The following is a 25,572-nucleotide window of genomic DNA, read 5'->3' as shown; positions in this document are numbered from 1 at the left end:
AGATGTCGCGATTCGAAGTACAGACGAACTGACTCGAGGTAAGAATAGTTATAGAGTACAACTTTGTTTAGATAAATAGGGTTAACCAACGCTAAACATAGTCTGAGATTCTAACACTAGAATCCTGTGCTTATTTTAGGTGACAGATTCGATCACCTTAAACCTTAATAAGGGCAACTGAGCAAGATTACGAGGTAAGATAGTAACAGTCTACATGACTGAGAACCCTATTTCTTCTATTTGATAGAATTATTTTTGACCTTGATTGTCATACTACTTTCTAGATAATAAAATTGGAACTTAAGGACATCATTGGATAGCGTGGGCGCAGCGAAGAGACATCTAGGTATGACGCCCTCTTACATGGTCTTTCTCCTAGTTTCAGACACTAAATCTTGGCTATACTGCACTCTCTTTTAAGAGAATAAATAATAAGAGACTCAGATCTAATAAACCATACTTACATATATTTAAGTAATCACTGTGGAGAATTCCAGCTTTCACTTGGTGGTGAGAACTCTACTACTATATATACTTTTTCCAAACACCACTGTGGCTTTGGGATGTTTCCCTATTGATCACGGTTTCTATTGACAAGTGTGTTATATCAAATTAAGATATAATGTTATAATAGTGATTATACTTTGTTTTGGGTTGCAGCCCTGAGGAAGTCAATAGTCGTATCAGACTAGACGAAACACGTGTTGGCTGCAAAGTTTGGAGACTAATGTTGAAGAGTGTGTTTCAATGAAGAAAGGAATTGAAAACGCCAAAGATTAAAAAACACTGTATAACTTGAAAAAGACTTCTATTGGACTTTTTGAGTGCTCAATGAAATATTATAATTTGTCTGAGCTATTTTAGCATATCTTTAGTCGTGGTAACCGACTTGCATTCATTTAGAGCACCATTTCAGATACTCGTTCGTGATACCCCTTTACCTGCAGTGCGCTCAAACTTAACAGTTACCGCATCTCTTTTTTGTAGTCGTAGACCTTTCTTCTTCTTCTTCTTCTTCAAAGAGCGCAGTGGTTCGATTTTGTTCTGCCTTGCTGAGATTCTTGTGAATCGCTGGAACAAGTGACTGTCCAGGTGAGTTTCAAGAGGATCAAAGTAGTGGAAGTGCTGAAAACAGCAATGTTTTGTGAACAGCGCAATTTGCCATGTTTTGAATATACAAGTATTGCATGTTTTTGGGGGGCGGTTTGGAGGGCTTCTAGGTTTCTGTGGATGGGCTTTGGGGTCTGGGAGCACTGCTGGCACAGTCTAATGTTGATTGCATTTGTTTTTCATGCAACCCATGGTGAAAAAGGGGAGTTAGGGCCTAGCTGCACAGCGTATTTGGACTGAATTGAAGGTAGGCCCATTTTTGCTTTTTGCCTGTTTGGGGGTGTTCTGCTTTTGGGTGGGTGGCTGCAGGGGTCTGGGGGCATATTTCGGAAGGTCTAATATCGGAATGAAATTTTGGACCAAATCGGAGGATAAAATGTTTTTGTGTTTTTGCTCACTTGCCTGTCTTTAGGGGGGCTTCTATGTTTTTGTGGGTGCGTTTTGGGGTCTGGCAGCACTGCTGGCACAGTCTAATGTTGATTGCATTTGTTTTTCAGGAAATCCATGGTGGAAAAGTCGAGTTATGACCTAGCTGCACAGCGTATTTGGACTGAATTGAAGGGAGGCCCAGTTTTGCGTTTTGCCTGTTTGGGGGTGTTCTGCTTTTGGGGGGGTGGCTGCAGGGGTCTGGGGGCATAGCTCAGAAGGTCTAAGTGTCAAGTGTTTAGGACCAAATCGGAGGTGAAAACATTTTTCAATTTTCAGGCATTTCGTTCACTTTAGCATTTTTGGGGGCTTGTTTGGGGGGGTTCCTGGTGTTTTTGGGTGGGTTTTGGGGTCTTGGAGCAACGCTGGGTATGGGTAGTTTTGATTGCAAGTGGTTTGAAGAAAATCCATGATGGCAAAGGGAAGTTAGGGCCTAGCTGCAGAGCGTGCATGGAGTGATTTTGGAAATTTGCCTGATAATTTCAAAGTCCCCATTTTAGTAGTTTTGCTTTTTGGCTGTTTGGGGGTCTTCTACCTGTTTTCGCCTGGGTTGACGGGTCTGGGGACATTGCTGGGAAGGTCTAATACCGGATAAAAGTGGTTTGGAGAAAATCAGAGGTGAAAACGTTTTAGCGTTTTTGCTCCCTTGCTTGTCTTTGGGGTGCTGTTTGTGGGGTTCCTGGTGTTTTTGGGTGGGTTTTGGGGTCTGTGAGCACTGCTGGCACAGTCTAATGTTGATTGCATTTGTTTTTCAGGAAATCCATGGTGGAAAAGTGGAGTTATGACCTAGCTGCACAGTGCGTTTGGACAGAATTGAAAGAGATTTTCCATTTTTGCTTTTTGCCTGTTTGGGGGTGTTCTGCTTTTTTGCGGTTGGGTTGGCAGGTCTTGGGGCATTGCTGGGAAGGTCTAATACCGGCTAAAAGTGGTTTGAAGAAAATCCATGGTGGGAAAGGGGGATTTGGCCTAGTTATAGAAAGCATTTGCCACTATTCTTAACTTAGGGTTCGTTAGGGTTAGCAGTATTGTATTGCATATGTCTGGGCGGGGGTTCTAGATTTTTACGACTGGGTGGGGTCTTGGAAAACTTGTTGGAATGTCTAATTTCGATTGCAAGTGGTTTGAAGATAATCCATGGTGGGAAAGGGGGTTTTTGGGCATACTTTCTGAGTGCATTTTGACATGATTTGAAATTAGGACTCTGTGAAGTAGCAGCAGTATTCTGCACGTTTTTGGGAGGGTAATGTGGGGATTTTGGGGATTGTCATCTCTGAAAGTGACAGTATAATTTTTGCACTACACAGCGTGCCTTACATATTTTGTTCTCTGAGGTGTCTTTAACACTTACTGTTGTGTTTTTCCATCATCATTTACAGGCAGGCTTTTACCCTGTGCCATCGATGTACTACTCAGGCTTACAATTAGCGGTCCGCAAATCCGCATCAGGCAGGCAGTGGACAGTGTGTCTGGTCACCAAGATTGATCGACGGAGCATCCGATGGAATGAAGGAGTACCGCGAATAAGAGGAATGGCTGGATGCATCAACTTCACAAATTCAAAGGGACAACTACAAAAAACAGTAAGAGCATCCACAATTCTCCTTATCTTTTAAATGATATTCTTGTGAACTTGAACTTACTTCTACGAGTGTGACTCTGTGCGTTTGTTTGATCTCTGCTTAAAATTCATCCCTCCAGCTTTTTGATACGTCTTTGCTATGTTTAACACTAATTTAATGTTCTAAGTGTTTATTCTCTCTGAGGGCAGAGAGACAAGTGAAATTGCGTAATGACTGCAGCCCTGTACTGTCAACTTGTTTCTTTTTGATTACTAGTAAGTTGCAGTAAGTAGTAGTACTACTTTTCAGTAACTTAACCATCCATTTACTACTTCTGGCATGCAGTAGTGCACTTCCTTTATGTCCCTTTAATGATTTATCAATATCTTCTAATCCACAGATTTGTTTCTCTTCATTTGTTGTTTGACTGTCCATGCCTTGTTTTTTTTCCTCTCTACCAAACTTTCCCAAAAACCCCCAACCCCATCCAATTTTCAAACCTACTGGGTACTGTGGAGGTTCTCGCTGATTGGTCTCAGCCGTCTCAGCTTTCCAGCATCTCCACGTGTAAATGTCTTCCGCATTTACACGCAGAGACGCTGGAAAGCAGTACGGCCTAAGCTGCCGCTCACACGGATACTCCTATGGTGTGTCGCATCTTTGGTATTAACCCTCACACGGACGGCTGAGACGTATCAGCGAGAACCCACAGTACCCGGTAGCCGGGTCGGAAATAGAAGCGGCTGAGAGCACCTAGCCATTGTGGCAATAGCTTTGGAACCGCTGCCCGCGGGAGCCCTGATGAAGTCGTGGGCTACTAGCCCTGAAGAAACACGTGTTGGCTGGGCGTGGGGGATAAAATCTGAATTGAAGAAAAACTTCTATCAAGACTACTTCCACATTGTTTGTCTATTGGTTGTGTTGTTTGATTACCTACAGCATTTATTCTGTAAAAGGCGACGTGTGCACAGATACCTGTTGTAACAGTATACATTTTTGGCATGTATCGTTTCGCCGTCTTTGTAAGCCTGTGACATTACTGGGAGTTTCAAGAATTCCACTAGCAGCACTATGGGTGGACTCACTACTACATACATAGTCAGAGAGTACTATAAAAAGGCCTTTTTTACTTTTTTTCTCTTGGGTTGCAAAAGAAATTACTGGTACGTGAACTTGTGGTAGCCGCCATAATGGCAGCTCACTCAGCTTTCACCCAAGAAATACAGACACAGGCCATGATGATGCAGACTCGCAGTACTTTAAGCAGTACATGCAAGTGGGGATCTGAATATCTTACTTTTCTATAGGGGTGGCACTGGCACTGGCCATACTTCATCCACTCAGCGTCTGCTCTACTACATCATACACCTCTGCTATCGATGAGGAGGATAAAGAAGATAACATCCAGGCTTCCAAAGTACGTCTATGATTCTTCTTAATGTCTCAAATGTACCAAAATTTCTTTTTGTCAAAAACCAACTAACACCCTTTTCATTATATTTTGGAAACCGCCGTCTTCTTATGTTGAATTGCATTCAACAAAACCATTCTTTACAGTCATAAATATTAAGACTCGCTCGTCCTTCGTTTCACCCTTCTTTAACTTTTCGTTCTTCACATCCCTAAACTACATCTGATATGACTTGGCTTCACAATGAAAAATTTGCCAGCTGAGTTGAAGTGAAATAGAGGGGGCCATTGGTTACCAGAGAAGTACCGCCGCTAATGCTATTAAAAGTCAAGGTTGACTGTCTTCTCCGTGATATCCCAAAAAGTAGTTCTAAATTAGTAAATGTTCTTGACAGAATAGTGTACTTATACTAGTGTACTGTGTACTACTGTACAGTACATCATACACTCCTTTGCGAGCCAACTCAAAACAATTTCAATAAGTAAGGAGTATAATAACTTACCACCGTCCGCCGCCGCTGAGTCTTCTCCCCCAGCTCCTCCTGTTGGCACCGCCGCATCCAGAGTGGACCCCTCCGCACTGTTGGCCCCTGCACTGGTGGTCATCTGTGCCGCATCAGATGTAGGGAAAACATATCATATTTTCAGATGCCATACACAACCCCCTATTTTGTCTCGTAATGGAAGAAAATGTTACATAACACATTTTTTTATTACTGGGATTGAAAAAAAGTAACGTTTTTTTCTGGGGAGGGTGTTAACCTTTTATATGCTTATTCCATTAAATGCTACACTTCTTCTCATGACAACTGATGAATGCTTGCTTAACATGCACCATTTTTCTCATTACAGAAAGAAGATTCCATTGCCCTTTTGCCAGATGATTCACCATCTACTACTAAGTCATCACCAGCAGTACTTTAAGTACTTTAAAGAAGGTGGGGGCTCCCGCACAGTTATTCTAATAATTTCATGTGTCTGTTAACTATTATTAAGTTTGAGTCACACTAATTTCATTCATGGGAATGTTGTTTAAACTTTAACGTCATCTATATCCATCAGAATACTACGCTATTAAAAAGAAAGAAATAATGTTTTCATTTCTTAATTGAAAATAAAACTTTAAAAGTAACAAACACTGTGTGGTTTTTGTTTACGAGTGAGTGAGCGGAAAGGTTTGAACTACTGCACTTGGCAGTCATGTTTCAGTGACTCAGATATGCCGGGACTCAGAGGTAGTCTTTTTCTGTTCTTCTGGGTCGTAAAATCATTGGTCAGACATTCTAGATAGTCGGTCAGGGGATTGGGTGTTCAACTTCTGTTCAGACTGAGGTATGTCGAAAGTCGAACTGCACCTATCATCTTGTCCATACTTCTTTTTGTGCAGAATAGTCCCTGAAACACTAGTGGTATGGGATGTGCTCCTCTCAAATCAAAAAGGAAACTGCTACCTTTTACTTGGTGTAAACAATGACATTTTATTGTTGGAAATTGTCAAAGCACTTACATTAAGAAGACTGGAATAGACAGCAAGGGCAACCCAGAAGACTGCACTCAATGCCTAGAGCTATTGCTGGATCAGAGTTTTGTTTCACACCGTTTGCCGACTGGGCAAGCTTAGCTACCTACACAGACCGACTCATAATTGTAAATAGTAGTAGCACAGAGAGTGATAGATAGTATAGGCAGGATAAGAATGTAGAAAGTAGTCTACATTAGAAGAAGATCAAAGACTTTTTTGTAAAACATAGAATTATTAGGAACCAGTTTGTAATGAATAGGAGCTGTAAAAGTTAGGGAAGTATAAGTATTAATATAACAATAGAACAACTTACTGGGACCAGCACAAGAGCCTGCAAGGGACTGCTCCGGTCCACCTTCTGCCACTGGAGTCTCTGTCACCGCCGGCGCCTTGCCCCTGGGAGGTCCTCCTGGTGATCATGAAATAAAGAAACACAACATGGATGAGTGTGTTTTTGGAAATATTTGATTTCTTTGTACTCATTCTAAAATTATGTCGGGGAAACAAATTAACATCAATTGCATCTGATCTGGTCAACTAGGAGGATAGTAGTACAGTATTGCAGGATTCGCAGACCGTCTAATAGGAAAGTTATGTAATTCACTAACTACATCAACAACAAAAAGGTTCTACTACGACTGCCATCACGCAGCAGCACGAGAAGTCGCGTGACAGACACAGTCCATCATCATGATTGCAGACCACTAACAAATGTCCTATAACTAGTAATAAATATTAGACTCAACGTATCAATCCACCACTATCTCTTCAAAGTGGCAGCAGCAGGAGTACAAGGAAGGACTAGACTTGAGTGTACTGTCTCTAGCATTACGCAGTAATGCTCTCAAATGACTAAAAAGTTGCAAAGAAGTAAGCATAGTAGCAAAGCCAATAACCAGGCGAGCACCTGCAATGACAGAACCTATTTAAAAATTAATTTACCTGCAATGTAATCGAATCAGCAGCATTCGTACTCTTCAGGAAAAAAAATAGATTAGCAATATAACAGAGCAGAAGGAAAAAAAAGTAGTTATTAAATAGCTACTTACCAAGGCCAGGTATCTCCACACCAAGCAGGTCAAGCATGTCATGCTCCCGGTCCAAGATGTCACTCCACCGGTGCGTCGCTTGCTGGTAGGTGCGCCGGACCCCAGACTCCTTATACATGCGCCGGCACACCTTCTCCCACAGCTGGCGACGCTCCCAGAGGCCTTAACCAGAAGCAAACCGCCCACCTGCTGACATGGTCTTAGGGAGGTGTACTTGTACAAAAATCATTAAGGCGGCCACCTCCACCGCAGAGAAGATCTCCCTGGCCTGGACTTCCTCCCCCCTCAAACGTCCGCAAGGGAGCCGGGTACGGGGTGCTGGCCCCTTCCCCTTCCCCTTGTCGCCTTCCTTAGCCATGGTCCTGGGCACAAGAAGAAGGAAAGAAGAATAGGTGTGAAAAAAATAAGAGAGAGAGCAAAAGAAATAAAGTAGGCAATAAAGTAACAAAAAGTTAACAAAAACACAAAATATAGATGTAGGAAATTGAAGAGAGAGATAATAGGCAAAAAAAACAAAAAAAAGTTCTGAAAAACATAGGATTATAAAGATGTAAGATGGATAGAAAGGTAGCATGCCCAAAACCATAGCAGTGAATGAAAAACAAGATGGCCGCGCCCATAGAGTACCACGTGGGAAGGTTCGCGCGATATTTCACCCGCGAGCACGAAAACGCCCACGAACACGTAATCGCGAGCATACAACTAGCGCCCGGAAACAGAAACACGTCACGCAAACAAGATGACTGCGCCCATACACGACCGCATGGGCAACCTCGGGGTCGGTGCGCTGCAAGCGGTCCGCGAATAAGCAAAAAACCACGCAAACACGTAAAAAAAAAGAAATCAGCAAATTCGCACGAATTTGCGGATTGCAAGTTTGATTTCGCACGAATTTGCGCCCCGCGAACCTCGCGAAATGGCAGAAAAATGAATTTTGGAAAACTGAAAGCACTTAGCAGGTACAAAAGTTCAAGCTAATTTGTAACCATTTCCTGTAGTGCTTCCTGAGGGGCCCATCCAGAGTTCAGTTGCCTACTTGCAACTATTCTCTGACCCTGCTCTGACCCTCAAAGCAGGGTCAGAGAATAGTTACAAGTATGGCACAATGCTCGTGCAATAAAAATAACTGTAACAGGAAGCTCTTACAGCTAAGGAAGCAGGTGCCAGACTTGAAGCACTAATTCAGTGACACATTAACCAGACCCAAATTAATTCATCTCAGTTTAGGCTGGGCAGGTGTGCTTCCCCCCCCCATAATCTACAGTGGTGTGAACCAGAGGGTGACAGTGGTGAACCAGAGGGTGGCAGTGGTGAACCAGAGGGTGGCAGTGGTGAACCAGAGGGTGACAGTGGTGAACCAGAGGGGGACAGTGATGATCCAGAGGATGGCACTGGTGAACCAGAGGGTGCTGTGATGATCCAGAGGGTGGCCGGCATGCTTATTAGGTTCCGCTCATTCCTGAGTAGAATTTAGTGCACCAGTCTTTTTACAAATGCGTCTGCGTCTAACGACATACACAATATGATGTCTTGCTTCTACTCCTGTATGAGTATGCTCCCAAATACATCAGAGCAGTCTCTATTTTTCAGCTCAGTGGACGAGTCTGCATCGAAGGACTGGTTCTCTGACTGGCTGGTGACCGAACCAATCCAGACTGCCTGTACGCGTCCTCGACCAATCAGCCATCTGGATGCATCGTCTAGCCGTCTGGATGCATCTTGTAGCCTTTCGTGTACATCCAGCTTTATCGAGGGTCTGGCTCTCTGATTGGCTGGTGACCGAACCAACCCAGATTGCCTGTGCGCGTCCTCAACTAATCAACCGTCAGAATGCATTTTGTAGCCTTTTTGTATATATCCAGCTCTGTACAAGGCGCGCATCGGCTTTAGTTGCGTGCTTATTTGCTTTCACAAATCTTCGCGTTTAACTTGAATAAAGTGCTGTACTTTGAGGCTAATTCCTAGTGGAGAACTCTCACTACTGGTGAATCGATGGCTGTCCGGTGGTGATAAGGACTGTCTCACAGTGTAGGGCTGGCTACCCGATTGGCTCACGAACTGACCAATCCCTACTGCTTATACACGGCCATATCCTGTCAGCGGCCTAGACGTATACCAGGACCCCGAGAGTCGCGCTTTTGGCCCAGTTTGCATGGCGGAGACAAGGCAACAGAGAGTTTCCTATCTGGTCCGCCACAATACCATTTAAACAGCCCTCCCTGTCCGTCGTGTTACCTTCCCCTCGACTCAGAAGGGATTCGAGGTACCGACGGACAGGTGAGTGTTCCATAGCTCTTGGCTCATAGCCTTTTTGGCATGCTTGCTTTTTCTTTGATCTCACTGGCATGCCTCTTATCTCTCCATTTTTCTGTTCTTAAGCTTTACATTTTGAGATTACTCAAGCTTATTGAACTTATTTAGCGGACTTGAGTAGATCCAATGTGTAGTCTTCTCTTGCCTAGTTATTTAGGATTTGTATAGTCTACATACAGAACTAATCACTAACTTACAACAAGACTGTTATGAGAAACTTGAAAATAATCTTTTTAATTGCCACAATGTCTCAACATCGGTTCCTTTTGGCCAGCGAATACTAATGTCCTGCTACATTTGCCTATAAAAACACTGAGTGGTCTAAGACACAGATAGGTTCCCAGCATAATTAGTCATTCTGTTGGTGTCCTTTCCTTTTCTTTATTTCTTACTAGAGCGGGGCCTCATTGTCCTGAGCGAGTGCCAGGCGAGGTGAGGCCATCTCCCAGCCCAAGTGCGGGTGAGTGATTAATTAACTAATCAGTTCATAGCAATAGAGCATTGTCTCTGTGGTTCTCTATGTCTCATTTTCTACATTTGATTTTTTGTTAGCATTCACAACATATGTACCTGTTTTTTGTGTATACACTGTTTTTATGTTTTAGGAACAGTTGGTTTCAGAATACCGTGACTTCATCTCCTACCAATAGTAGGTTAATGTCTCTGGCATGGTATGTACTTTGAATCTTACTACCACAGCTGCAGTAGTGTCTTATTAGGTCCTGAAGAAAGCCTTCTTAGGCTGAAACATGGCAACCGATTGATTCATCTATAAATGGTAATATATGCTTACATCCATTTACACTCTGCTTTTAGTCTTGGCACCATGGTGACCGTCTGAATAAAGGTTTATTAGGCACCATGTTAGTCAATTTTATCTCACCACTCTCTCTATAGCACATTTGCTTTCTACACTGCAACTTTTCTTCACTTCCCACAGCCCTTCAGACACTATTACCCATTTCTCCATCACTGGTGTACCATATTCTAGTGGCTGTACTCACATTCTCTTCAAGGTGAGACACCGAGTAGACACCAGGCTGGTGTTTCTCAAACCCAGATGATGAAGATCCGCCAATGGGTGGGCTGATGGGTTCACGTTTGCTCTCCTCTCTCACTCTTACAGTCTATACCTCTATGCTTTAAGTACATGTTAGACATTTGAGGCCACCAATTTGACCTTAGCACCCCTTATGTGTTTTTCATGGTCCAGAGGGTGGCAGTGATGAACCAGAGGGTGGCAGTGGTCAACCAGAGGGGGGCAGTGATGATCCAGAGGGTGGCACTGGTGAACCAGAGGGTGCTGTGATGAACCAGAGGGTGGCAGTGATGAACCAGAGGGTGGCAGTGGTGAAACAGAGGATGGCAGTGATGAACCAGAGGGTGGCAGTGATGAACCAGAGGGTGCTGTGATAAACCAGAGGGGGACAGTGATGATTAAGACAGTGGCAGTGGCAAACCAGAGGGTGGCAGTGATGAACCAGAGGGTGGCAGGGATGAACCAGAGGATGGTAGTGATCAACCAGAGGGTGGCAGTGATGATCCAGAGGGTGGCAGTGGCAAACCAGAGGGTGGCAGTAATGAACCAGAGGGTGGCAGAGGCAAACCAGAGGGTGGCAGTGATGAACCAGAGGGAGGCCAGGATGAACCAGAGGATGGCAATGATCAACCAGAGGGTGGCAGTGATGAACCAGAGGGTGCTTTGATAAACCAGAGGGGGACAGTGATGATCCAGAGGGTGGCATTGGTGAACCAGAGGGTGGCAGTGATGAACCGGAGGGTGGCCGCGATGAACCACAGGGTCGCAAACAGGCTGGACACGCAGAAACAACATGGTTGCGACTGTTGCGACCACACAAGTAAGTTTGCGTTCCCAAACTTGTACAAAACCCTCGCAAACTGGCAAAAACAGCAAATTCACAAATTCGCACAAATTTGCTAATTTTGCGAATTGCGAGTTCGCTTTCGCACCAATTCGCAGATCGCGAATTCGCAAATTTCGCCCATACTTAACCAATAGTCGAGCAATGTAAATTGGAGCGATATATAAGTTACAACTGAGAAGCATATTTACAAGCCCCTATCGCCACCAAAACATCACTTTCACTGACGTTGTGGTGGTGATAGGGGCCTCGCTTTATTAACAAGGCTGCGTTAAGGCACTTACATAGTTAAACACTGCCTTGTCAAAAAAGCCCCTTTTCACGCTATGTTACCCGTGAAAGGGGCGTCCAGTGGGTATTATGAGGGGCATTCCACCTCAACAACCACTGATTTTGATGTGGCATCCTATTAATAAGGGCAGTGTTAATAGAAGGCAACACCAAAGTTAAGACCAGAAAGACTCTGGACTTGATTTAGCGAAACAAGTATAAATGCTTTATTTCTACTCGTTTTTGTTTTTTCAATGTGTACTCCCTTGAGCGACACACATGGTGCAAGGTTGCCAGAGTTAGAGCTAAGTTGTGAAACTTAGCACCAGTGCAGTGACAAACGCAAGGCTCCACCATATCCTTGTTAAAAAAGTGCAGTCTCGCATTTCCGAATTGGGGGAAAGACACATTAAGCCAAGAAAGCTAACGCCTCTATTTGCCACTTCATTTATAATATGCCCCTGTGTGTAGCTTTTTATATAGCACAAAACTCGATGATAACTTTCTGTCTGCCCATCACATGATCCCAGCAGCCCAGTGGCAGTCAATGCACAAGGGCAACTGTTACCTTCCTTTTACAAACCACAGGAGAAAAACTGTTAAAGAACGGGAGGAAGAGGGCGGGGGGCTCAAGGAAAGTGTCACTCCCAGTCTCTCGATCTGTCACCCCTATGATAAACCTCGGTACAGCACGAGCGGGTTGCCTCTAAATACCTTAACATGTGCTTAACAAGTGTACACAGACCATTGCACGAAGTCTGGAAACAACATTTCATTTTTTTAATGTCACTGAATTTAATAAAGCATGTCTGTGTTAAAGCCCCCCCAGTATTTTCCCACAAGTTTTAATATGCTAAAGGACATTTCTTGTACATGAACCCGGACAATATCAAACCCCAATTCATCCCTATATGTTAAACATAACACCATGTAACCATTGCAACATCACAACCGTGTAAAACAAGCTTTTTTCAGAAATTGATAACAGATTAGGTGATAATCAACATTATGTAGTGTAAATGTGCATATTACTTTCGTGAAAAACTATGTTCCTGATTAGTTAATAAAAAATGTTTCAAACATACACTACATAGGATAAGATCACACGTGGGGAGTGCAACCACACCTACTATTTGCATTTGGAAGGTACTATTCTAACTTTAAAAAGTAGTCAATTTCTGACCTGCACGTACTGTTGAATGTTCCAGAAACAGTTAGGATGAAATATGGTGAATTTATAACCTGCACCTGGCATTCAATGTTGCAGAAACGCTTGGGATAAAATTTGGTGAACTTGTGACCTGCACCCTTTCTTTAACGTTACCCACTATTGCCTTTCAACAAAGCCAGCAGCTCAATGCAAGCTCGCTTTGCCCAAAAGCAAATCTGCTTTGCCTCAGAAAAGTGAGAGCAAATTTTCCACTCTCGCAAAGGTTTATTATGACAGAGCAGCAACTCTGCATAGATCCCGTCTTGCCATAGCAAACTACAATGTCCATGGCGTAGGCACCACGGCTAATTGTTGAAACCGGCCCTTAGACATAAGGATACCCAGGGCCATGGAAAGCTATTCAACAAAAATTGGACGATGTGCCTCCATCCAATTTAAAGCCCGCAAACATCGTACTCCCCAGGGCAGGCAATCCGCAACAGACCCCCGCATTTTAATTCATGAATGCCCAAAGAAGTAAAGCGACTGAATGAAAAGCTTTATTCGATTTCAAAGTACATAAAATCATAAAAGCAACAAGTTCATTACAAGGGCAAGCAAAAGAATCACACAGGTATAGTTAAGAATAAAAACATATGCTTTTTTAAAAAATTAGTTAAGCTTTTCCTTTTCCTTAAAATACTTTTTAAAAAGCCCAGCATAACGGCCACACAACGTACATCATTTAAGGACACTAAAAACAGTAAGGCTGGGCGGCATTGTCTCCATGTGCCTTATTTTATTAAAAGTGGTTTGATCCATCTAGATCTTTCCACCGAGTAAAATTTACAAAAACAAATTACATGCAACGTGGATTGGGTGGACAAGTTATCGCACGGGCATTTGCAGAGATTTCTTCCCCAATCGTTTACTTTAGGAAATGTGATTGAACGAAAAAAGACATCAAACCTGAATCTTGTTAATAAATAACGGTCAAAGCCCTCCAGACACCAACTTAAGTAGGGCTAAATAGTGTATGAGACTAGGGTGAGTTGATGCTGTATTACAAGTTTTTTGTTTAACTCTACTCCTAGTCTCAGGGATTCTACGTGATACCAAAATAACTGCTTCAAGTCCTTCTATGATATCCTGCACAATGAATCAGGATGGTGGTAAAACTCGGGTCTTCCTAGATCCCTAATAAATTTACAAATATACATCGGCCAAGGTATCCTGGTAACCCTGTCCAACCCCATACAATCCTCGATAATATTTCTATTTAAGGAGAGATCAGGTGATGTCCATACTCTATGCCAGAGCAAGAGTGGTTGAATACCAATAAGATCGCTCACATAGCGAATACCCAATTCTGTATGACAATTAAATACAGGTGAACTAATGGGAGTTGCCAAAATAAATCTTAAAAATGTTTTTTCTACCTTTTGTATGGGGGTGGAATTGGAAATGCCCCAAATACCTGCCACGTAAGTTGCTGTGCTTAAGCATTTATCCTGGTAAATTTTTAACAGGATTTCGGGAGGTCTCTTCCCCATCTTTTTAGAAAAAGACATGAGTGCAGCTGTAGCTCTCTTAAACATCATGGTCCTATTTCTAGACCCAGTTTCTTCTAGCACAATACCCAGGAATGAGAAGGTTTTAGTTGGCGCAATCTTCTCCTTTCCAGCAAAGAAGCGGCACTCTTTATTCCTACTTCTACCGCAGGTCATAACAAAAGTTTTGGTAACCTTAAGTTTTAGACCCCTGTTATCCATAAAGTTTAAATATGTGTCAATAGCCGTTTGTAACCCTCTTTAGGTCCGTGGCATCAGCCGCGTACAAGAGGGACACAATTTGTTGGTGGTTTATCCGCGGGGAATCACGTACTTCAGCCACCAATTCCTTTTCCAGATCGTTAGTATACAAATAAAAAGAAATGGGGCGAGTACGCACCCTTGTCTCACTCCCTGCATTACATAAAAAGGTTTAGTACATTCACCTTTAGTGCCAAATCTCACTTTCGCCCTTGCCCCAGCATAGAGTTGCCTTAGAAAGGAAATTAACACTTCTTTCACCTTCATCTCCCTCAAAATCTGCCACAAACGGTTATGGATAACACAATCGAATGCAGCGCTTAGATCTACAAACACTGCGTAAAGTTTTCCGTCCTTAGCCTGGGTGTATTTACCTAGGAGCATTGAGAAATTTAGGACCTGCTCTAATGTACCCCGTCCCTCCGTAAATCCGTATTTTACAGGGGATAAGATGTTAACATCTTCTGTCCATTGTTGCAGGCGATTCAGAATTACCCTCCCTGTAACTTTCATAAAAGAATCCAGGAGGGATATGGGGCGATAGCAGGAGGGATTTTCCCGATCCCCTTTTTTAAATATAGGGATGATAATAGAATCCGCCCAGGTATCGATAAAGCACAACTCACAACTTGCATCAAGTACACGCGTGAGTAACGGTGACCACAACTCAATCTGATGTTTAAATAGGTCTATAGGGATGCCATCTGCACCCGGGGCTTTATTGCCCTTGCTCTGAGTGATGGCGTCTGAGATTTTGGTTACTGTAACTGCTAAATCAATTGGAACAAAATTATCCTCCTGTCGCCCCTTGATTTTACTCCCCATATCTACCAGTTTATAAACCCCACCTGGATTATAGACCTCTGCAAAGAAATCTATCCATGAATCTTCTGATATCGCTACTTCCATTCTTGCCAAGTCCCCTGAATTAAAGAACGGAGCCTTAACAGCTACCCAGAAGGAGGAACTATCTCTTTTTAAAGAGGCCTTGTGTAGATTCACCCATGCGTCATTCTTAATTTTACGTTTCCGTAACTTCCTTGCCAAGTTATACTCATGCCTACACATTTTAATTTCTGCCTGATTTCTCGCATTTTTACACAGAGCCCTCTTTAATTGTACGTGGGTCTTTGTACATGTTGAGTCAAAACACCCATTTCTACGCTGTTTCCTATCTCTAACGGGGCGCTGTAGGTTCGCTTTAATGATCCTTGTAATATTAGAATAAGAATCTAAAACTTCTAAATGTGGAGAAATGTATTAATGAATGTTGATGCTTGTTTAATTATGTTCATATTGGTGACCTCTGGGTTACTCTGAGACAATCTAAGAGCTTACCCATTTTGTCTACTTAAAGTACAGTTGGTTGTCCGGGCCAACCTCTCTACCAATGAACGGTCTTTATTTTCAGGAAGATGAATACCAAAACTGAGTGGGAGATGGTCACTCACCCCTATCATATGGGTTGCAAAATCAGTTAACCAGTGTGATTGGGAATTGGTGATGGTGATAAAATCAATCAGCATGCTGTGCCCTTTCCCTACATACGTGGGGCTGAACTCCACCGGAGGCCTACATTGCATATTAACAAAACCCATATCAAATGAGGCCATCATGTCGTTTAATGAGTCGCCCCCGTTATTATGCGAAAAATGAGGTTGGTTCTCGGATTTATACTTATCATGATCACCACAACCGCTCTGGTACTGTTTGCAAAGATAATGGTTGAAATCACCTCCCCAGATAAGAATGGAGTCCCTCGTTGATTTGTCCACCAAATTCCTTACTACCTTATTAAGGGTGTTAATCATATCATTTACTGAACCCTTCTCTATATTATTGTACATGTTAATAATAACTACCTCAACCTTAAGGGTCACCTGAATTACAATGATTTGATAGTTACTACACGAGCCCACCGTTTTCAGTGTTACCACCTCCATCTTCAGTGTTACCACCTCCATCCAAAGAAGTAGTGCTCACTGGACAGTTTGAGGAAGCTTCGCCCCTCCACGCTTAACTACGTATACATCCAAAAACATGCTGCTCCTTGGAGAGGAGGGACAGGAAAGACACAACGCCCGCCTTATCATTATATTTGCTCCAAGGAAATGGCAGTCCACATGACAGAAGTAAACCCTGCATCATAACTAAACATTGCTCCCGGGAACTAGCCCACCCGGGGGCTTAATTAAAAGAAGCACTCCACACTGCACTCCATTTCTCTTTTTCCCGTAGTCTGGGGAAGCTGCCCCCCTCCACATACTCCACACTTAGGGGCTCATTACGATCGCGGTTTTCCTGCATCCTCTGGGCTGGCGGAAGCCACCGCCGGCCCGGAGGATGCGGGAAAACCGCAGCGGACCCACCAAAGACCCACCGCCACATTAGGATGGCTGGTGGGTCTTGGTTTCAGTCCGCCGCTTTTCCGCTGCGGTCGGCTTACAACCGCGGCGGAAAAGCTCTAATATGGTGACGGTGTCTCTCAGACACCGTCAGCCAGATTAGGATGGGCTGTAATACATGCTTTTCCGCAGCGGCTTTTCCGCCGTGGAAAAGCATGTGGAACTTCACTGCAGGGGCTGTTGCCGGGCCCCTGGGTGAAGGGGGGGTGGGGGTGCACATGGGGGGTACCTTTGGTACCCCCCTGCATTTGTATGCAGTAATCGGCAGGCACCGCACAGTGCCTGCCGCTTTCTGCATACAAATGCAATGTATGCATTTTTAACATTGCGGCGGTTGCAGCTTGAAGCCGCACCTGCCGCAATGTTAAATATAGAGGATGTGACCGCCATGGTGGCGGTTACATCCTAATAGCACAGGAGGGAACTCCGCAGGCCATACGGAGGTTCCCTCTTACTCAGGGCTCGCGGACGGACGCAATTTCGTCCGAGATCGTAATAAGCCCCTTAATTTTTACGTATACCTCCAAAGACGTACTGCTCTTCGAAGCGGAGGGGACGCAAAATGCAACCCCCCTCCCTCCATATATTATAATTGCTTCAACAAAGTGTCGCTCTCCGTCACAGAAATAAACCCCACATTATAACTAAACATTGCTCCCGGGAATTAGCCCACCCAAGGGCTTAATTAAACGAAACACTCCACACTGTGCTCTGTTTTCCTTCTTTCTGCCGTGATTTCCAGGCCCTACGCGAATCCTGCCGAAAACATATAAAAATGTGACACCCCTGACCAATCTAGGATGGTCACACTGTTCCTGCCCTACCCTCTTCTACTTAACAGAGTCGCAAATTGACTCCCAAGGCGTCCTAGTTTGAAGTGTTGGCAGCCAATCGCAGGCAAGCTCGGGCTTGTAACGCCTCAGCCAATCAGATCTCACAATTCTCAAATATTGATATCTCTAAATGTATAAATATCTAAAAAACTACTGAACAGATTTACACCATTTAAACAAAGCGTTCTTTCTGAACCAAGAGCTACCGTTTTTGCCAAATTTGGTGTAATTCCGTTCAGCAGTTCAGGCTATAGCTGTGTCTAAAGTTTCCTATGGAAATTAACATCGAGAAAAAGTGTTTTGGTACACCCTTTTTTCTCAGCCCCCATTCACGAATCACCCCCAAACTTCCAAGACAGGAGCTGACCTGACTGAACAATGAGGTTTGAAAATTGTGTGGAAATTCTCCAAACAGCGCCAAAGTTACTGGTGAAGCAAAACATGCTTTTCCTATGGAAACTAGGTTCTAACTATAACTACCTACTGGTGACCGCCTGTAGGTAATATATAGGAGGAACATGTAATGATACATGGTAATGAGAATTAATAAAAACCTCCAACTTTTCTTGATAGTAATTGTAAAATATTAGGTGAACTTTATTAAACATTCTGCATAATCACATTAATATTATTTTATGTACAACCACTATTGTCACAAGTAATAAGTGCAAAAAATCAGTGCACTACAAACACCATAATGCAAACCGAGATCAGCCAGGATGTGAGGTAGCTATATATATGTATATAGATATACACCAATAAAATTAAATATAATAAAAAAACATTCTACTATAAATTAAAAAACGGATCGGGGGGCCCACGTTAAAATGGAGGTGCTTTGTTGATGTGATTTGAGGGGGCATGCTCCGCTCGCGGAAGCGCCAGCAGATAGGATTTCCGTTGCTAAATGGCAGCTTTCAATTTGAGAAGAGAAGGATATTCTTTCCCTAACTGCACCGTATGACAATCAGTATTTTCAGGAAAGAGGAGAAACCCGAACTATGAACAGACAAATTATGGAGTAACCCATTGGGACATTGTAAATAGTCCCAAAAAAGACAAGAACATTGCATTCTTGGGCTTGCAGTTGGAATAAAAGCCTTGTTACCACTGGGACTACAATTGAAAAGTACACTCACCTGTGGCCAAGGCCTAATGGCTGAAACACGCAAGGATTTATGGGTGTTCTCACCTCCGCTTTTTAGATGAATAAAAGTCAAGCCTGTCACTCAGTCGGTGTTGGGCTCGTTTGTGTGTTGGTGGAAGTACCGTTGTTACCAGGATCTCCATTCCTGGCTTCAGAGCTCGCCCTGCAGGATCGGGGGCCCTCGATAAAATAGAGGTGCTTGGTTGATATATATATATAGATATACACCAATGAAATAAAATATAATAAAAAAACATTCTACTGTAAATTAAAACATTAAACTATTTAAAAATATTTAAACGTACATTTCCCACTACAGTCAGTACAACAGTAGGGAAAGTGATGGCTAGTGAAAGGGTCAAATGTATTATTCTAACTCATATGGGTGCAACAGTAGGGAAAGTGTGAGATAGCGGAGGGATTGAATTTACTATTCCAACGACAGTGAGTGCAACAGTAGAGAAAGTGTTATATATGAGGGGGTAAAAAGTACTATTCCCACTCCAATGAGTGCAACAGTAGGGAAATTGTTTTGGATAGCAAAGGGGAAGACATTACTATTCCCACCTCCAGTGAATGCAACAGTAGGAAAAGAGTTGGAGAGCAAAGGGATAACATTTACTATTTCAACTCCAGTCAGTGCTACAGTAGGGAAAGTATTGGATAGCGGAGGGGTAAAAATTACTGTTCCCACTCCAGTGAGTGCAACAATAAAGTGTTTAATAGTGGAGAGGTAAAAATTACTATGCCCACTCCATTGAGTGCAACAGTAGGGAAACTGTTGGATAGTGGAGGAGTAAAAATTACTATTCGCGCTCAAGTAAGTGCAACAGTGGGGAGAGTGTTGGGTAGCAAAGGGGTAAGAATTACTATTCCCACCCCAGTCAGTGCAACAGTAGGGAAAATGTTAGATAGCACAGAGATACAGTTTACTATTCACACTCCAGCCAGTTCCAAACTAAAATCAAAAAAGAAATTAAAGACATAAAGGAATATATAATTATGTTAAAAATTAAAATACAAATCTTTAATATAAAAAACAAAATAATATAAATTTTAATTACATATGACACATACCTACAAATATTAAATAAAAAAAATAAACTTCAATCAAATACATATTTGTCACTGCAAAATATTTACAAATAGAAATTATTACATACATCTATGTATTTTATTTCCTACTCTATAACACCACACAAGTCACAACACACATCTAAATCTAAAAAATGAACTTCCAGAATTAACATACTAATTACCAGTTTAAGAAACAGTATTAATTAAACAAAAAAACTAAGAAAAATGTATCAACTTCCAACACTTTAACCCTATAATCCCCACAACACACAGCTAAAATGAAACTCAAAAAAATGTATTACACAATTAGAACATATTTAAAAAATATTATTATTAAACAACTAATTATAAAGTAAGTAAATCGTATTTAATACCCACCCACAAATAATTAAACAATTACCTAAGTAAATATCAATTAATTAATTAATATTAATTAACTTATAAATACTAAATTACACACAAATTACTTTGCAACCTTTACCACTATAAACCCCTCAACAAACAACCAAAAGTAATTATAAAATGTCCATATGTAATTTACAATTAATTCATTAATATTAATTAACATCGACTTATTAATTAATTAAACATAAATTACTTCCCACCTTTTACCCTTATAAACTCCACAAGCCTCACCTAAAATTAGTTACACAATTGTTATCATTCATTTTAAATAAATTAATTAATATCAATTAACAATTAATTATTAATTAATCAAAAATAAATTAATTCCCACCCTTTACCCCTATAAACGCCGCAACCCACCCATAAATTTAACTACACAAGTCCCATAATTAATTTTTATTAAATTAATTAACATAAATTAACTAGTAAATTATTTTTAAAAAAAAAATTCCCAACCGTTACCCCTCTAAACCCCAAAACATGCATCTAAAATGAATTGCTCCATTACCAAAATTAATTACCAATAAATTAATTTGTATTAATTAACAACCAATTTTTAATTAGTTATTATTACATACTTTACACAATTAACACTATTAAATGTCAATAAAAAAATAATAATAAATAAAAAATATTCATTAATTTCATTTAATTAAATTACTTCCCACCCTACTCCTCTATAAACGCACAACCTGCTACAGAACTAAAAAATGCAAAAGTCAATAAAAATAAAAATATATATGAAGAATGATAAACAAATCTTATACAAAAATAATACATCATGTACATTTAAAATTTAAACTAAAATACATAACACTAATTTAAAAAATGATATTTTAAACAACTATATTTTTGAAAACAATATTAAACACTTTTACTTCTGTAAGTCAACATTTAAAACTCGATATTTTGTTTGCACACCGATCGCCTGCATATGCCAAGTGTCTTACAATTTCATTACCTAATTTCGGTGGAAAGCTGTCAGCTTCCTTTATTTAATCAGGCAGGTCTGAAATATATAGGGAAAAGAGAAGAAGTGCCAACATACCCCTTTGTGTTAAATTCCATTTTCGAAGACCATCATGGCCATTCCTTTGATAATTTCTCTCACAACCTTTTGAAGTTTACTTTATCAAATGCTGTGCTATAGTACATATAGCATACTTAAAGCAGCTTGTGCTTTATTTGCATATTGTTGGCCAACATGTTGTCGATTGTGGACCATCCTTGTTGTTAATTTTATTCAGCAAATAATTTTCTTTCTGCGACCAGTAACGCTATCAGTCAAAATAGAATGGTTTTAGAGCCCTTTTTCTGTTTAGGCTGAATTTTGGACCCCTTCTACGATGATGGAATGTGTCATCATAGCAATATTCAATTAAATATGCATGTTAGGAGAATACCTCAACAAGAGAGGATCTTGTTTCATCAGGGCTATTGATATACCATTTAGGACAACTGCCTGTGACGTTCTTCGATTTTATAGAGATGGAAGTTTCCTCTTGAGTTCTTACAAGATCATTGTTAATACAGATAGTCAGAAGAAATCAGGACTGCTGTAATGGTCCTTTATTTGCACCTTCTATATCTCATTCAGTATGAAGTAGCCCATGGCAGGACTGTGGAATGAAGTCCCGGACCAAGTCAGCATTCAGAAACTTTTGATTTGTTTGTTCAAATTGCCACTTGTAAAGTTGTCCAGGCTTACTACTGTAGAGTACCTTTAATTTCCTTTATCACTAATCTGAACTTGGGCTTCAAATTTTTAATTTTCCTATCTGGACTAGATGATTGCGGTTATTGTAAGGTGTTTCTCAGCAATTTACAAATGTTTAAATTGGCTATAGGTATTTGATGACTGCTTTTAATCAAATATTGATTGTTTCGTTTTAACCTGCATTCCCTACATGTTCGAGAGGATTTAAAACTAAACACATGCTTCAATATTACTTACCAATACAAATGCATGCATCTGTTAGTAACTCATTACTCCTTAACTAATATACTTTTTGCTTTCTTGTTTTAATGAAATGTTGATCTTTCACTTCTATTAATTTATAATCAAGTGTATTATTCTGCATAATTTTCCTGTTGTGAACGACTTGTATCACTGATGATCATAGTCACGTTCTGGTGTTATGCTGATTTAAAAATGTTGACACTGATCGAAGTTAGAGAAATGTATCAAGGAATAGTGAATGATGGGTTTAAATGCACTTGTTTCAGAGTTCAATTATGCTGGTTGGTTGCTTGCATAATGGTCTGTATCCCAGTTCAGATAGATAATTATGGGGCATATTACCAAGCAATAGCGATAATTATCGCTATTGCTTGGTTAGAGACAAAAATTTACCGCAGCGCTGCGACGATTTTTACCGCAAATAAACCTTGGTATTATTAAGGTTTAACGCAAATGCGGTAAAAATCGCCGCAAAGCATGAATATCGCTGAAAAGTCAGCGATATTCATGCATTAGCGAGCTAATGCTCTTAGCCATGTTATCCACCTCCCATTGGATAACATGGCTAAGAACTGCTCAGGGCAGGTGTTAGCTTTTGGAGATATTCCCGCTTAGCGCGAATATCTCCAAAAGTTGGTAATAGGAGATAGCGATGTTAGCGACTGTTTTCAGTCTCTAACATCTTGGCACGCCCACTTTGCATCTCATTAGTGATAAATATCACTGACATGCAAAGTGGGGCCCAAGATGGTCGTTATCTCCTACTAGCTGTCGCTAACTGGTGTTAGCGGCAGATAGGTAATAGGGAGATAATTTTATCTCTGCTTTCTTGGCTTTTAAAGCCAAAAAAGCAGAGATAAACCCCCTTGATAATATGCCCCTATGTTATTATTTGCATCACACGTTGTTTTTTCAAAGATTGAAGGGTTAGTGTTGAAACAAGCATCTGAAGAGTTTTTGTTTGATGGGTCTTGAATGGATATTATTAATTGCCCTCTGCTTGGTCATCCGACCTTCCTTTCAAAGGTTTTAACATTTGGCAGGCTAAGATGAAGAGATTCCCGTGATTCTTGAAGAAAATTTGGGAAGTCTTCTGGGCCATTTTACACTGAAGTTTATATGGCATTGTATCCCTGTAATATTCCACAAGCAGATCCCGATGACATTTCTAACTTTATGATTTGATGATTTGTTAGATATGCATTTTATTGTACGGTTCTATACTTTATGGCCACTGACCCAAAAAAAACCTATTTTGCTTGACTTGTCTTGTTTTTTCTTGGGTTTGTATTTTTTGAGTAAATGTCTATTCTGATATGAAATTTGGGAGTCATTTCAATGTGAATCCGTTTTTATTAGTAACCATTTAAAGGCTTAAAAGATGTTCCTCATGAACGATTTTTTCTGTTAAGTATGGGCATCCATAATATGATGTGGGTGCAGAGATAAAGTGATTCCATCATTTGCATGGGGTCAACCTCATGCAAATATGGGAACGCCCCCTTACCATTGCACTTGTGCTGTATGTGCACCACCATGATCAATGTTAGAGAAGGGGCCACACAACCTTCTGCAACACTTTTTGGTTTTCAAAGTGTCACATGGGTAGAGCTAGAGGGTGTACACACCAACTGTGACTCAAAGGCACATTAAGTGATATGGCCCCAAGCATTCAAACCAGAAAAAGTTAATGAAAATGGCTATCAAATCACAGAAAGAGTTCTTTACATAGGTTCCTTCACAGCCCAATCAAAAACAAATCTTTTAAGCAAGCATATGTGAGTAGCAACAAACATATTATGAATCAGAAATTCAAAGAAGAGAGGCTGAAGGCTCTGCAGGCGCAGATATTGTAATTTCTCAAACCAATCCACTTGGTTTATTAAATCTCAGAAGAATGATTGCTTCCTTGGAGTCTGCCACGATTTAAACCTGTGGCATGCAGAGCACATACACATCTCAGCTGCAGGTACTCTAGCCCACAGAGTCATAATAGACTTCAGCGCACATAAATCAGCATATAACCCTGAAAGGAAACATCAGTGAAAAGAATAACCTGAGGTTATTCTCAACAATCTCAACAGTCATGCTGTTCTCCACTTACTCAGCACTCCTTTGAACAAGCTGCATACAAATGTGCCTATTTTATCTTGCATGTAGTATAGCAATAAAGTGATAAAATACCTGGAATTTAGAGAAAGCCTATTCAGTGAGCGAATTACTTTTTCATAAGTAAGCACAGGTAAAGTCATTTTAATATAATGAAAGATACATGCATATTGAACTTGTAATTTTACAACACGTATAAATGACAGAAATAATGCAAATAAAACACAGTGGAGAAGCCATTCTTGGACAGAACAGCAATACTTATGCTTAAATCCAGTAAAGGTAAAAAGCAATTAATCAAAATGTGAACTATTTCTGGTCAACGGTATCCATTTTAGGCTAATTTAATTTGAGCAGAATTGGAACACAGGCTTGACGACTTCATGAACTGTGAAATTAACACATTCTGAGATAGGTGTCTCTCTACAGTAGCTCTGTACTAGTCAGATGTTATGGGCTCATCAAAGAGGAGTGGAGTGAGGCAGGATTACACTAGGGGCTCGATTCCGATCCGGGCCAGAAAGCTCTTCGATCGAGCCAGATCCGGAGTGTTCTCTGACCGAGCCGGACCCCTGTAGTCTGACCGAGTGAGTATGATGTGGGAGCATGCTGCCGGACTCGATTCGGTCGAAATCCCATAGAAGTCAAATGGAGCCGGTCGTACGATGCATACATGGACTCCCATTGACTGAATGGGGACGCCTCGCACAAGGGCACCCCCTACAGCGGACCCCCAAAGGCAGCTTCCCGGATGTTTTGCGAGCCAGAAAATTTGGCTCGATCTGGCTTTCCGACGCATGCATCGTACTGGCTCAATCGGAAATCCTCTCAATTGCATGGCACAGTTTGGTTACGGATGAGATGTACGGAGCAGTTTGGACCCAGAATCGACTTGGTCGCTGAATTTTGCGATGCCCGCATCATGCTCGCTCACTAACACAGCTTTACGAGTCGGGCAGAGAACACGCGTAAGACTCTTACTTTTTACAGCAGGATCACGTTCCGAGCCACTCCGAGTGAGATTGGAATCGGCCCCTTAGAAGCATAAATTGAAGCCTGAAGCAAACAAAAAAATTTCACTTCACTTAGCTCCCAATAATATTCACAAAGCCCTGGAAATATAACTCTGTGTA

The sequence above is a fragment of the Lissotriton vulgaris genome, chromosome 4_1 (assembly GCF_964263255.1).
Source record: "Lissotriton vulgaris chromosome 4_1, aLisVul1.2, whole genome shotgun sequence".
Taxonomy (NCBI): Eukaryota; Metazoa; Chordata; class Amphibia; order Caudata; family Salamandridae; genus Lissotriton; species Lissotriton vulgaris.
The sequence above is the reverse complement of the archived record's forward strand: the minus strand, read 5'-3'. Positions refer to the sequence as shown.